Consider the following 12366-nt stretch of genomic DNA (forward strand, 5'->3'; position numbering starts at 1 on the left):
TTGGGTGGTTGTGCTTTTGTGCATAATTTTTGTTATATTTAATGAGAATTTGGTGCATAATCCTATATATTCTACAAGGAAACTGGGCCAATAAAATATTCTAGTTAAGAACTGTATTCTTTGTGGTTTTATTCACATGTTTTCCTTGTATTATAACCTAATATGCTTGCTTAGAAAAACACATTTCATTGTTTTTGAGTCATTTTCCCATCTTGAGTTTATTAAACTTGAATTAAAATAAATTATTCTAAAAACAAAGCTCTGTTTTCTACACTGGAACTTGAAAAAACTTTTGAAACTAAATAAAGTTAAAATTCAAAACATTAAGCAAATATGTCTTCAAAATGCTAAGGTCTTGCCCATCTCAAATATAGACATTTTTTATAGCAACATGGGAGTCATTTTTGTACCTTGGTCTTTTCCATTTGAGGCTGTTCAATTAATGTGATGTTAAATGCCTAATATTAGGTAATGAATTAAGTTACTCATCCTGAGCCTAGTCCCTTCCCATCCACTTCTAGCAGCAAAGGGTGGCTGAGGATAAACAATTCCGGGAAGGGATATAAATATAATTACACTATGTACAGACAGACATATCTATGGCCTTAAAGAGAGAAAGAGAGAATGAAAAAAGCTTTGGGAGAAAATACTTCAAATATTTGCCTCTCTCTCCCCATCATGTTTTATAAATATGTGTTACAAAAGAAAAATGCTTAGCAAATAAGGAAAACCCGCTAGCACTCCCTAAGGACTGCTGTCACTACTAGATCTTGATGACAGCCAACGTTCTGAAGAAATATATCTAAATCATGGACTTTTTTTAAAGTTAAGAAATCCAGAGAAGTCATAGGTTCTTATTACAGATTCTGGCACAATCTCAGTAACAGATTTTAGACATACTGTCCTCTCAGTTGTAAACCCACATATGGGCCCTTTACTGGCCAAGTTCAGGGTCAGTTTCTTCAGGCAAGCCTGCAACCCTCTCTACTCATTTCAGATCTTTCAACAGTTTTCAAGGAGTCTGCCTTCCTTCTTTCCAGAAAGCAAACACCCATTCTTTCAACTTCATGTCACTAACATTACTCATCACAGCAGAGGAAAAGACAAGGGTAATCTTTTCCTTTTTTAATTTTGGAAACAGCCCAAAGATTCTAGTTTTCTTTCAGAATCTTCTTGGTAATTCCCTGGTCTATGACTGTCAATTTTCTCAGATGTTATGGGAAGTTTCCTTACTTTGCTCATTCATTCATTCATTCATTTCTTTAATCAACAAATATTTATCAAGTACCTGCTCTGTGCTGAACACTGTTCTGGAGTATGGAGTTACGTAAATGGACAAAATCCCAATGGAGTCTGAACTTTGGTGGGAAGAGATGATTATAAACAAGTAAACATAAAACAACATATCAGATAGTGATAAGTGATATGAGAAACAGAAGCAGAATTATGGGGAAACCTGGGGGGTAGGGCTGCTATTTTGCAGTGGGTGGTCTCTGAAGGCTGCTCTGATGGTGCGCATGGAATAGGGAGTAAGGGGGTGCACTACGCAGATAACTGAGGGAAGAGTCCTTCAGGCAGAGAAAACAGGAAATGCAAAGGTCCTGAGTACACTGATGTGTTCGGGGAATGGCTGGGTGCCAGCATAGCTGGAGCAGAGTGGGCAAGGTGCGTGAGGTTGGAGGACATGATATTAGATAAGAGAGCTGAGGCTAGATCCAGGCCTTGTCCCCCATTATAAGGGTTCTGGCATTTAGTCCAAGTGAGATGAGAAGCCATGGAAAATCTTTAGCAGAGGAGTGATATGATCAGAGTTAAGTCTTAAAAGGATCACTTTGGCTGCTATGTTGAGAACAGACTTTAGGAATCAAGTTCCTAAGCCAGGGAGACCACTTTGTAAGCTGTTAGAATAATTCAAATATTAGATGAGTTCTTGTCTTCGAAATTTATATATCCAGTCCTGTTTGGGTTAGATGTTTAACCAAGATGCTCACCTCACAGCCAGCTTTGGCTGTAGCCTTTTCTCATTTCCGTACATGGACAATGTCTCTATGCTCACATCAGCCTCTGTGATGCTATCTTAGGGAAGGAAGACATTCAGCCTTTTGGTTCTCAATGATTCTTCCTCTGGACTTTAAATATTTTCACAGGAACCTTGTTTTTTTTATCTTTCTCCTCTTCAAAGTTAGCTCCAATACCTCCAGCTTTGGTACCTCTTCCATCCCTTGGCGTATGTTCTCCAATCCTCTGGGTCTCACCTGCAGCACATTCAGTTATATGTTACCAAAGCAAGCTCTGGCTTTAGCTGGATCTCAGTCTCCTTACCTGTTCTCAGTGGTGCCCGAAATGAGTCTTTCTATAGCCCATGTGTGCCCTGTGGCAGGTGACATTATCCTAGGAGCACCAGTGCCTCATTCTTTAGCATCAGCAGAATTTGTCCTGCTTCCTCCACCCCTCGGACCTTCTCCAAAGTTCCTGTTTCCAGTCTGAGAGATGCCTCGGGTCCAGAGTTCATTTTAGGAGCAACACTGATCGACAGGCCCTGAGTCTTCTTTCTTCTTTTCAGTTCTGACCACCTTCTCCTATTACCTATGCCAGAGGTTGCTGGCAACCCACCAGCCATATCTGCTCACAGATGTGTTTCATTTGGCCCATACAGTGCTGTTTAAAAATTTTGAATAAATGCCAACACTTAAAAATGATAAGATTGATATAAAAACCTGAATTTTTCATTTCTTTTGAAAAACTCAAAGACTTGGCTCACTTGGGCATGCCTGCTCACTCTGCAGCAGTAAACAGGAGTTGAGTAGCCGCTGCATCATCTGCTGGAGCATGAACTGGAATTCTCCCCAGCCCCACGCAGCCTGCTTCACTAGTCATGTTCCCTGCCTGCTGGTCCTTCAAGATATTTGAGTGCAGAACCTATGGTTTCTACTGTCATTCTCCCATATCCCACTAGCCTTTTCAAAATTATTTTAGAAGTCCCTAGTGCCCTTGAATAATTTTTAAGGATGAGTGCAATCTTTTAAAATTATACCTTTAGATCAAAACACCACCACCATCTTCTGACATATCGAAAATAGTGAGATATAATTTTCACATTGGAAAGAGTGACTCGTTTCTTGTATCCTCTCAAAATAGGAATCTAAATCAACAACTGGCCAGTTGTCCAGTTTAACATCTAGCTAACCTCTGTGCCTACACCTTGACCCTCCCCTTGGCTGAGCCTACCCTGGTCTATCCTAGCAGTCTCCTAAAATAGGATCTCTACAAGGCCGACTGCAGTGCAACCATGGACAGAGGTACTGGTGCTGGGTTTGCCATTGTCACTTCTGACTTAATACCCAAGTTTTATTGCCTCTTGGTTCATTTTCAACTGTCTGTTTGGTGAGGGAGGAACTCTCCAATATCCCATTAGCATTACTGAGCAGTCTCAGCTAGGAAGGGTATAAATACAGAAAGGTTTTATTTCTTCCAGTCACTACTTTCAACCATGCCTCATTCATTCTCCATCTCTTGTCTCTTAATACCATCTGGAATAGATCCCATAAGTTTCCAGTTACTCTGAGCCACAAAAACTCAGTTATTTTAAAGCATCAATCTCAAATTCGATTTAACTCCCTTCCCTCGTCCGTGGTCTTGCTTGTGTGGTCCATGTATGTGCCCTTCAGAGGGCCTGTTAGGACCGCCTACTGCACGGTTCCCTGACCAGGAGATCCAACTCTACTCCAGCTCTGACACCTCCCATTTGCTTGTGCCACCACCCCACAGCTTCTTGTTACCAGAGTCTCCTTGCTAGGAGGTCACCACTGTGGGCAGGCATGAGGCCTCAATGGCTACTTTCTGTGGTGTCTGCTTGGCTCAGAGCCAGCTTGCTCATCTTTGCCACCAAACTGTGGTAGGCACCCATCCCGCCCCACACACACCTGCTGCTTCTCTTTAGGTGCTTTCTCCCAGACAGGCGCAGCAGACACCTCACCACAGCAGCCATCGGTGATGCTACGAGTGAGAGTCCTGCAGGCCCAGCCATGAGCTGCTCCGTTGGTGTCTCCCCATCATCTGCCTCGGTGACAGGGTTACCTCTCTCTCCCCGGAGCAGGGGCTGAGTCATCCCTGATCTGAACCCAAATCTCCCTGAGCACGAGGACTCCACTGGCTCTCACTCTGTCCTCTGCCCAGTCCCCTGCCCATCTGTGGAGAAGGGTGACAGTCACGTGGGGGAGGGTCAGTTCTGCAGACTCTCAGGGTCCTGAAGGAGGTGTCCAGCTGTTCTTTGCAGAATGCAGGGACTTTTGATCTCACATGTGTTGTTCTCTGTTCTGAGCCTTGCTGCCAGCCAGGAAAGCCTGCTCACCATCCTGCTACACTGCTGTGTTTGAGCTGGCTGAATCAGCTAGGGCACCTCCAATTATGAGTGATAGAGAACTGGACCCAAAATGGCTCTGAAGGTGAGGAAGTGCATTGTCTCACATAACTAAAAAAGTCCAAGGGGAAAGATGTGGCTTCAGTCTATTTTGATTCCTGGCTCCCATAGCACCCCCCAGTCCCTAGTCCCACTCTGTTTTCTCTGGGTGAGAAATGGCAGCTGGAAGAGTTTGGGGGTCCTTATGGAGGCCCACTCAAGGCTCACATCATCATGCACCAGCAGAGGGAACTCTCCTTTCCCAGTTGCTCAAACAAAGGTCCTGGAATGTGACTTGGGCTGTGTGCCTTTCCCTGATCCTGTCCCAGTGCTCAGAGATGACTGATGACCCCTGAGAGACAGCCTGAAGGATGGAAATCAGTTTCCTCCATCTCTCTCACTTCCTATGATGTCCATCAAAGGTGTCCATAGATTTTCCAGACCCATCCTTGACCAAACATAATCTGAGGGCAGTAAATCCATTCTGGGACATGAGTCCAGGGTGTAAGTCTGGCAATAAAATGGAGTTACTGCAGGCTTTCAAAAGGGCATGAAGAATACTGGCTAAAAGTTTAGGGCCTAGGAGTAAGACAAACCTGGATCCAAATCCTGGCTTTACTGAGGCAAGAAACCTTGGGTAAGTACTTAACTTCTCAGAGACTCAGTTTTCTCAGCTGTAAGATGGGAGTGTTGAAAATACCTAATCATTAGGTTAGGAGGATAAAATAACATGTTCATGGAACAATTATTGTTATATAATGCCTGGTACATTTAGATGCTCAATAAATACCATTTTTATTGCCAAGTTTTCCCTCCTTTGTGCACAGAGACCAACATTAAGGGAAGACACGCTGAATTATGAAAGTTCCCCTTGGAGTTCCTAGGAAGGACAAATTGTCACTGTTATCCCAGGGAGTGGCAGGGGGTGAGCAGATTTTCCTGGGAGGCCGCTCTGGAGGATCTGCCAAATTTGAATCACCTAGGAATTCAGTAACCTCCTTAAAACATTGCTGAGGCCTTCTACTCTTAGATTAGTAGCCAAAAAAAGAGGAGAATTGAGGCATTTTTGTTTTGTCAAAGCAAAGCGATCTTGCAAATTTCATATTTGAAGTGTTGTAAAAATATTAATATCATGAATTCGTATGTCTAAAATGCACTTTTAACATTCATTTAAACATTACACAATACTGGACTTACCAGTGAAAGATTTTTTTTTTTCAATTAGGAATTGCACCTTTCTGAAATCTAAAATGTTATTTTCTTGAGAGACAGTAATACTGAAGGTAATCTTCACAAGTATACTATGTGAATTATGTTGAAGTATGGCATAACTGCACAAATATTCAATGTAACAACAGCCCATTATTTCAAACCAAGCTTCCACTTATTCTGCGAATAAGATATCAGTTGGTGCCCTCTTGTGGAAGTGATTATTTTAGATGTTGGAAAAGAAAAAACATACAATATTGTGGTATACCTGTCATAGATGTGTTCCTTTTGGGCATTTTTGATGATTTCAAATTAATTGTGTAGTTTTGCTTATACATGAAATCCAGGAAAAGATTTTAACATGTAGCATAATTCTGGTCTTCACAGATTTGCAAGATATTTTTCTTGAGTAGACCTTGATCTGTCATCTGATTCAACCATTCTCAGAACTTTAATCAGAGCTCATTTATGTACATTTATATTTCATCTCAAAAAGTTGAACCAAGTAATTACATTGAAATACAGATAAAAATACTTTTCACAAGCTTTAAGTCTATGCTGTCTTCAGTATTTTTTCCCTCAGCATCTGCCCTGCCAAAGCTTCTCTAGATGGCTTTCCTCCAGGGATAGCTGGGACAGCTGAGCCAGCTCCTGAACCACTTCTGACCAAGTGGGAAATCCTCCACCAACTTCAGCTGCATGGCCACCTCCTTAGACAATCTCCTTAGCGGCTGTCATCCTTGCTCCGTGTCACCATATAAGGAAGAATAGTCAGATTGGTCTGAGTGTATGACTGAAAGTCATTCTTGAGCTGTAGAATTCTCACATTCAAGGTACTCAAGGAGTGGATGGCTTATTAGGCACATTACAGAAGGCATTCAAACTTGGTTATTTGGACTCAGTGATATGCATGGTCTTTTTCAACCCTGAGATTCTACAGGTCCTCTGTTGATTCTGACGGCCAACCCCATTGAATGAACTAATCACTTCAGTGGCTCCTCTTCAATCCCAAGAGAGCTGTTCAGATTTGAACCAGCTCTTTGCAACACAGGTCTGTACATTGCTCTATCAAGTAACCCCCAGAACCTTCAAAGGGCTATTCGGAGTGCACACTAATCAGAGCACTGGACTATAATAGAGATATGAAGCTCTTTCACCATTATTTTCAAACTGTTATAAAATAAATGATCAAGGAATACATAAATTATCTCTAGCAGGAAATTGTCAGACATAGTCATGGGTGGGACACCGATTCAGATAGGGAAACAGCCACAGAAGGAGTAGGTGTCGATATTCAAGGGAAACAGGAAGCATCTTGGGCTGAAAGGTGTGGGTTTTGGGGCACAAAGGATCCAGATTCAAACCCTGGCTCTGTTGCTTACTGGATGAATGGTCCTAGGTAAATGTTTGATCTTCCTTCATCTGTAAAGAAAGATTGATTATACTTCCCTCACAGAGTTGTGGTAAGAATTAAATGGCATAAAAAATGTGAAAAACAAAGCATGGTGCTTAGCACACAGAAAGCTCTCAAAAAATGCTAGCTATCCTTATAAAGGGGCAGATGCAATATAAAAGGAGGAGTCATGGTCCACCATCAAGACATCTTGATGGTTAAGGCCTTAATAGGTGTGGAGAAAAAACAACTACATAAATGATTCTTGTATATAATTAAATTGTGCTTGTTGATTATCCCAGATAGACTTACCCTGTGAATCAGGGGCTACTTCTCCATCTTCTCTAATATTTTGTCTTTGATTATTGATTGGGGCACATTTTAATCTCTCAGCATTTGGATTTATACAGTGTAAGCGCTCTTAGCTGTCCCAAAATCACATATCTGTATGAGCATTACACTGTAATTTGAAACTCCCGTGGCCTTTCATTTGGGACATATTTGAAACCTAACAGCCAAAAAGGAAATAACAGCTTCAGGTCGCCACAGCGAGGGATCTGTGGAGAGCCTTGATAGAAAAGCCCTGACCATTCTGTAGTTTAAAGTGAAACTATAGGATTGGTCAGGTCTACAAACTGGGCGATCACAGTTTATGCAAAGGGATAATTTCTAAAGAATTAGTAATGTAAAAGGATGCATAATTTAAGACAAATTCTACTGGAGGATATTTTTAGTTACTAACTGAAATGGTGCCACCATGTGGCCAGAGCAAAAATAGAATGTACTCAGAGCCAGGTCTGAAAATCACACTTTTATAAATTTAATTGATTGATTTTGATAATTGGAATGATTTATTTTCATTAATTTATATTAAGTTCAATTACACTTATTCCAAATATTGTAAAAAGTGAGAAATCATTACTGTTTTCTATTTGAATGACTTCAGTTGCATATAGCTCAAACATGCATACAATGCAAATCTCTGTAACTTAATTTCTATGATCAGAACCTAATGTAGACAACAAATGATAAAATAGACCCCCGAATCTAAGTGAAATATGACGAAGTCTGGACTTGGATAATGTTAAATAGCATTAGATTGATTTTCTTTTTTTAGAATTCCAAAAAATAATTTTATTGAGACCCTGAGTAAAAATAAGTTTAAGTTCTTTAAACTTTAAGTTCTAAGAGAACTGGCCTGCATAAAAAATAGAAAGACAAGTTTTCCATATGGCAGACTGACTGGGTACAAATTTAAATAAAAGTGGAGAAATTTCAACAGAGTACATCCATAGTAAGACAGAGAAGGAGAGGGAATATCAGTGGATGAGGAATCAGTGAATACCTGGAAGACAAAGAGCAGCTAGAGGACTGTTAACTAGTGAGGCAGGATGGAGGGAGTTGCATAGTCTAGAATGTTTAAGCAGAAAGATACAGCTGAGGAGATTTAGTTTAGGACCTCAGAAACCTGGAGCTGTAGAAAAAGTACAATGGTTTGTGGGAATAAGAGCACAGAGAAAAAACAAGAGTTTTATATTAAAATATATACTTAGAAAAGTTGAGCCCTGAATTCCCAGCCATTAGCCTCTCTGTATGCACAGAACTCCAGGCAGCCAGACTCTTAAGACCCAAGAAACAAATTGGAATGTATCTCTCTGACTTCTATTCCAAAATGCCATGGAAAAAACTTCTCCTGGCTAAGATAAAGTACTATGGATCACATTTAATCTTCCAGTTAAAACAGCTATAATAGTGGACAAAATATGTGAAATGACAGTTCTCAGGATACTCACAGGACCTTAAAAAAAACAGACAGAGGGGGAAAAGAAATACATTATGTACAGAGGAACAGGTAAGGTAAGAGAAGAGACAATGAAACTACAATGCCATGGAGAAACATTTTTTAAGTACCTAAAGAAAAAAAAAACTGTTAACCTAGAATTATGCAGTTGTTGGATATAGTGTTCTACTTGTCAATAAGATCAAAGTAATTACTTTTTGTATCCAAATTTTCCATGTGTCCACTGATTTTTGTCTGCCTGTTTGTTCATCAGTAATTGATAGATGTGTTAAAATCTGCAACTATGATTGTGGATTTGTCTACCTTTGCTTTTAGTTAAGTCAATATTTGCTTTATGTATTTAAAGCCATGTTATATGGTATATACTAATTTAGGAATGTTATACCTTTCTCTTGAATTGATCCTTTTATTTTGATGTAATATCCCTTTTTATCTGTTGTAATACTTCTTGCCTAAAAGCTATTGTGTCCTTTCTTTTGCTTAGTGTTAACAGAGTATATCTCTTTCCATTCTTTTCTTTTTGATTTGCCTGTTTCCTTTTTGAGCTCTGTATCTCCGTGCCAGGGTTTGGAAAGTGCCATCAAAGAGAAAGCTGGAATGAAGGTGAGGCTCACCACACCTTCCCTCAAGGACCTTAGTCCTTGCTACACAGTGCTCACAGACAGTTGTTTGATGTATCTTGCCAGCTTTAAGCCTGAATCCAGCTATACACTGTAACCAGAACTGGATGGTCCAACCTACCATCTAGCTTCCAATATTTTTCTATTGTTGTCTCTCCTATTTGTCTCATCTTTGTGGGTTTATGCATTTTTCCTCCTTTTGCCATAATTTTTCAGATGGAGAAAAGGTAAACATATACATTCCATCTGCCATGTTTAATCAGAAACTCTCATCTGTGCTCTGCTGAACTTTTGCCTGAAATTGTATCCTTGCATACTTGCTCACCTTCTTCCCTATTTCTTTCTATTTCCCCCTACTTCCTAACCAGTGTTTCCTTTTACATCAGTTCTCACTTTCGGTTGTGCTTCTGGGGAACCAAGCCTATGGTAACTTACTATACTGCAATATGTACCTCTAGGTTAAAATGTATTTATATTACATGACCAGAGTTTCCATGAGTATTTAAATTTGTATCTATATTTAAAGAGATTCAGTGTTTGCCACCAGTCTTTTTTACAACAGCTTTCATTTTCTGTTTGATTCGATTTTATTAAGAGAAAATCTCTGTGATATGGCATTTATATGTGTTGTATTTCCCCAATTATTTGATATTTGTCTGTTGTTGTCTTTATAGGTGAATGACAATATGTCTGAATGTAAAACATTTTAGGCTCAGTTTTTTTTCCCTCAGCATTTTGTAGACATGGATCTAAGTCTTCTGATGCTAAATGTTATTGTGAAGAAATCAAAAGGGTAGCTCAGTTTTCTTCTACTGCTGAATAACTCCTTTATTTTATTCTTCCTGCATACCTAAGAAATTTTATCCTCAAAATTCAATAAAGAACAGATAGTATTTCATTTTCTATTATTAAATTTCAGGATTTTATTGGAATACAGTGTGTCCTTTGAATCTCTAAACTCCTCCTTTATTTGGGAAAGTTAGCTATCTTCCATTTGCCTAGATTTCTCATTCTAAATCAAGGGACACAGCTTATCTTTATATTCTGTGGCCTTTATACCTACTCCATGATTTATTGATTTGATTTTTTTGTAATTGTTTAGCCTCTTCTGTTTTTCTTTGTTTATTGTAATTGTTTCCAGAGTTTCCTGTAGATTTACAGTTCAATATATAACTATTAACATATATGGCTATTTAAATCTAAATTAACTAAAAAAAATTTTAATGTAAAATTCAGTCCCTTCATTGCACAACCACATTTGAAGTGTTCAGTAGGCACTGTGGCTGCTGTATTGGACAGGACAGTTACAGAACATTCCAGTCACTGCACAAAGTCCTCCTGGACAGTGCTAATCTATACTAATAATTGAGTCTCTGTTGTGCATTGTATTTTTTCTATTTTATATATTTATTGATTTGTTCTGTAATGGTTTTATGTTAGCCCTTAATATTTCCTTATAACCTTTATTTCTAGTTTGCAGTTTTATCTTATCCATTAAGTCTTATGCAAATTTGTGTCATTATAAATTCTTTCATAGCATAAAGCACCCTGGGAAATTTTCCTGTTGGAAGGGGGTTTGCTTTCTATTATGAAATTGTTTCATCTATCATTTATGTACATTTTATCATATTAGTTTTATTGATTTAACTTTTTGCTAACATATATTTTTCCCTTGTTTATATTATGTTTTGTTTTGTTTTAATTTTACTTACCATGGAAGGATTTGTCCAGATTCACTTATGCTGATTATAATGTTGTTGAATTCTTTTACTCTCATCCCATCTTTTTCCTTATTTTACAAGCTACACTTCAAGATCAGTACATATGGCCTGTGGGACAAATTGGCCCATCTCCTATTTTTGTAAATAATTTTATTGAAACAGAGCCACATCCATTCATTTACATACTGGCACTGACTGCTTTCACAGTGCAATAGCAGAGTTGAGCAGCTGTGACAGAGATCACATGGTTTGAGATGTCTAAATATTTACTATCTGGTCCTTTAAAGAAAAGGTTTGCTGACTTCTGAGGTACAGAGAAGGAAAAATTGTAGCCTGAGGGTGTGGCTTGGAATGAGAAAAGGGTTGGAAGAGATTTTTCTCAGCTAGGCCTGTTGTGGGATTAACATATAAATCAAATGTATAATCATATCTGACTTGATTATTTTTCTTGTAATTCATGATGCGTGATCAAGACCAAAACAGTTTCTATGACACGACTGCCCTTGCATTGTTCACCATGTAGGAACTTGTTCACCATGAAGGAACGTCACGCCCCAAGAGACTGGAGACAGCTGAGAATTAATGATTGTATATTGGATCCCTACACAAAATTCTATTGTTGCTAACATTTATTGGCTCAATAAATATGAGGGCTGCTCTCTCAGTACCACTCTTGCACTGTTAAGCCTCGAGTCCCCTGGCTGGTGCTTTCAGATCTTCGATATCTCATCGTGTCTCCTCCCTTATCTGCGGGTCAGAAGCAGGGAGGGACCCACACCTGTGTGCATCCTCCACTGGCCAAACTAGGCTCTGCTCTCTCTTTTGCAGTTTTATTAAAGGTCTTTGCTCTGGTTTTAACTTCATAATGCCTAGGATATACTGCCAATGGATTTAACCCCTGGCAAGTTCACTATGGGTTCAATGAGACTGAAAAATAACAATGGAATGTTCTTGGGGTGAAAGGGTTTATACTCAATTTTATTCCCACAGTGGCAGGTCAATCACTAGAATGCCATGCACTCAGAGCAAGTATGCATGCGGCAAGCCTGTTTCTGCCTCTTGGTCTCTTTGTCCCCACAGCCATCTCAGTCTCTGTCCTCAGTGCTGCCACCACTCCAGTCTCTGCTCTCGGTTGCACCCATGCAACCGAGTCGCCCAGAGCACTGGGCGGACCTCATTTTATAGAGTTAATAACAACGTATTGCCAACACGTGTGAAGCAAG

At 39.5% G+C, this 12366-nt stretch overlaps 1 long non-coding RNA gene across 2 annotated transcripts in view; it reads right to left on the minus strand.

Annotated features, from left to right (window-relative positions):
* Window positions 1–12366, minus strand: part of LOC118919943 (uncharacterized) — a 171214-nt gene that overhangs the window by 155019 nt on the left and 3829 nt on the right. The gene's annotated exons all lie outside the window — the stretch shown is intronic.

The sequence above is a fragment of the Manis pentadactyla genome, chromosome 2 (genome assembly GCF_030020395.1).
Source record: "Manis pentadactyla isolate mManPen7 chromosome 2, mManPen7.hap1, whole genome shotgun sequence".
Taxonomy (NCBI): Eukaryota; Metazoa; Chordata; class Mammalia; order Pholidota; family Manidae; genus Manis; species Manis pentadactyla.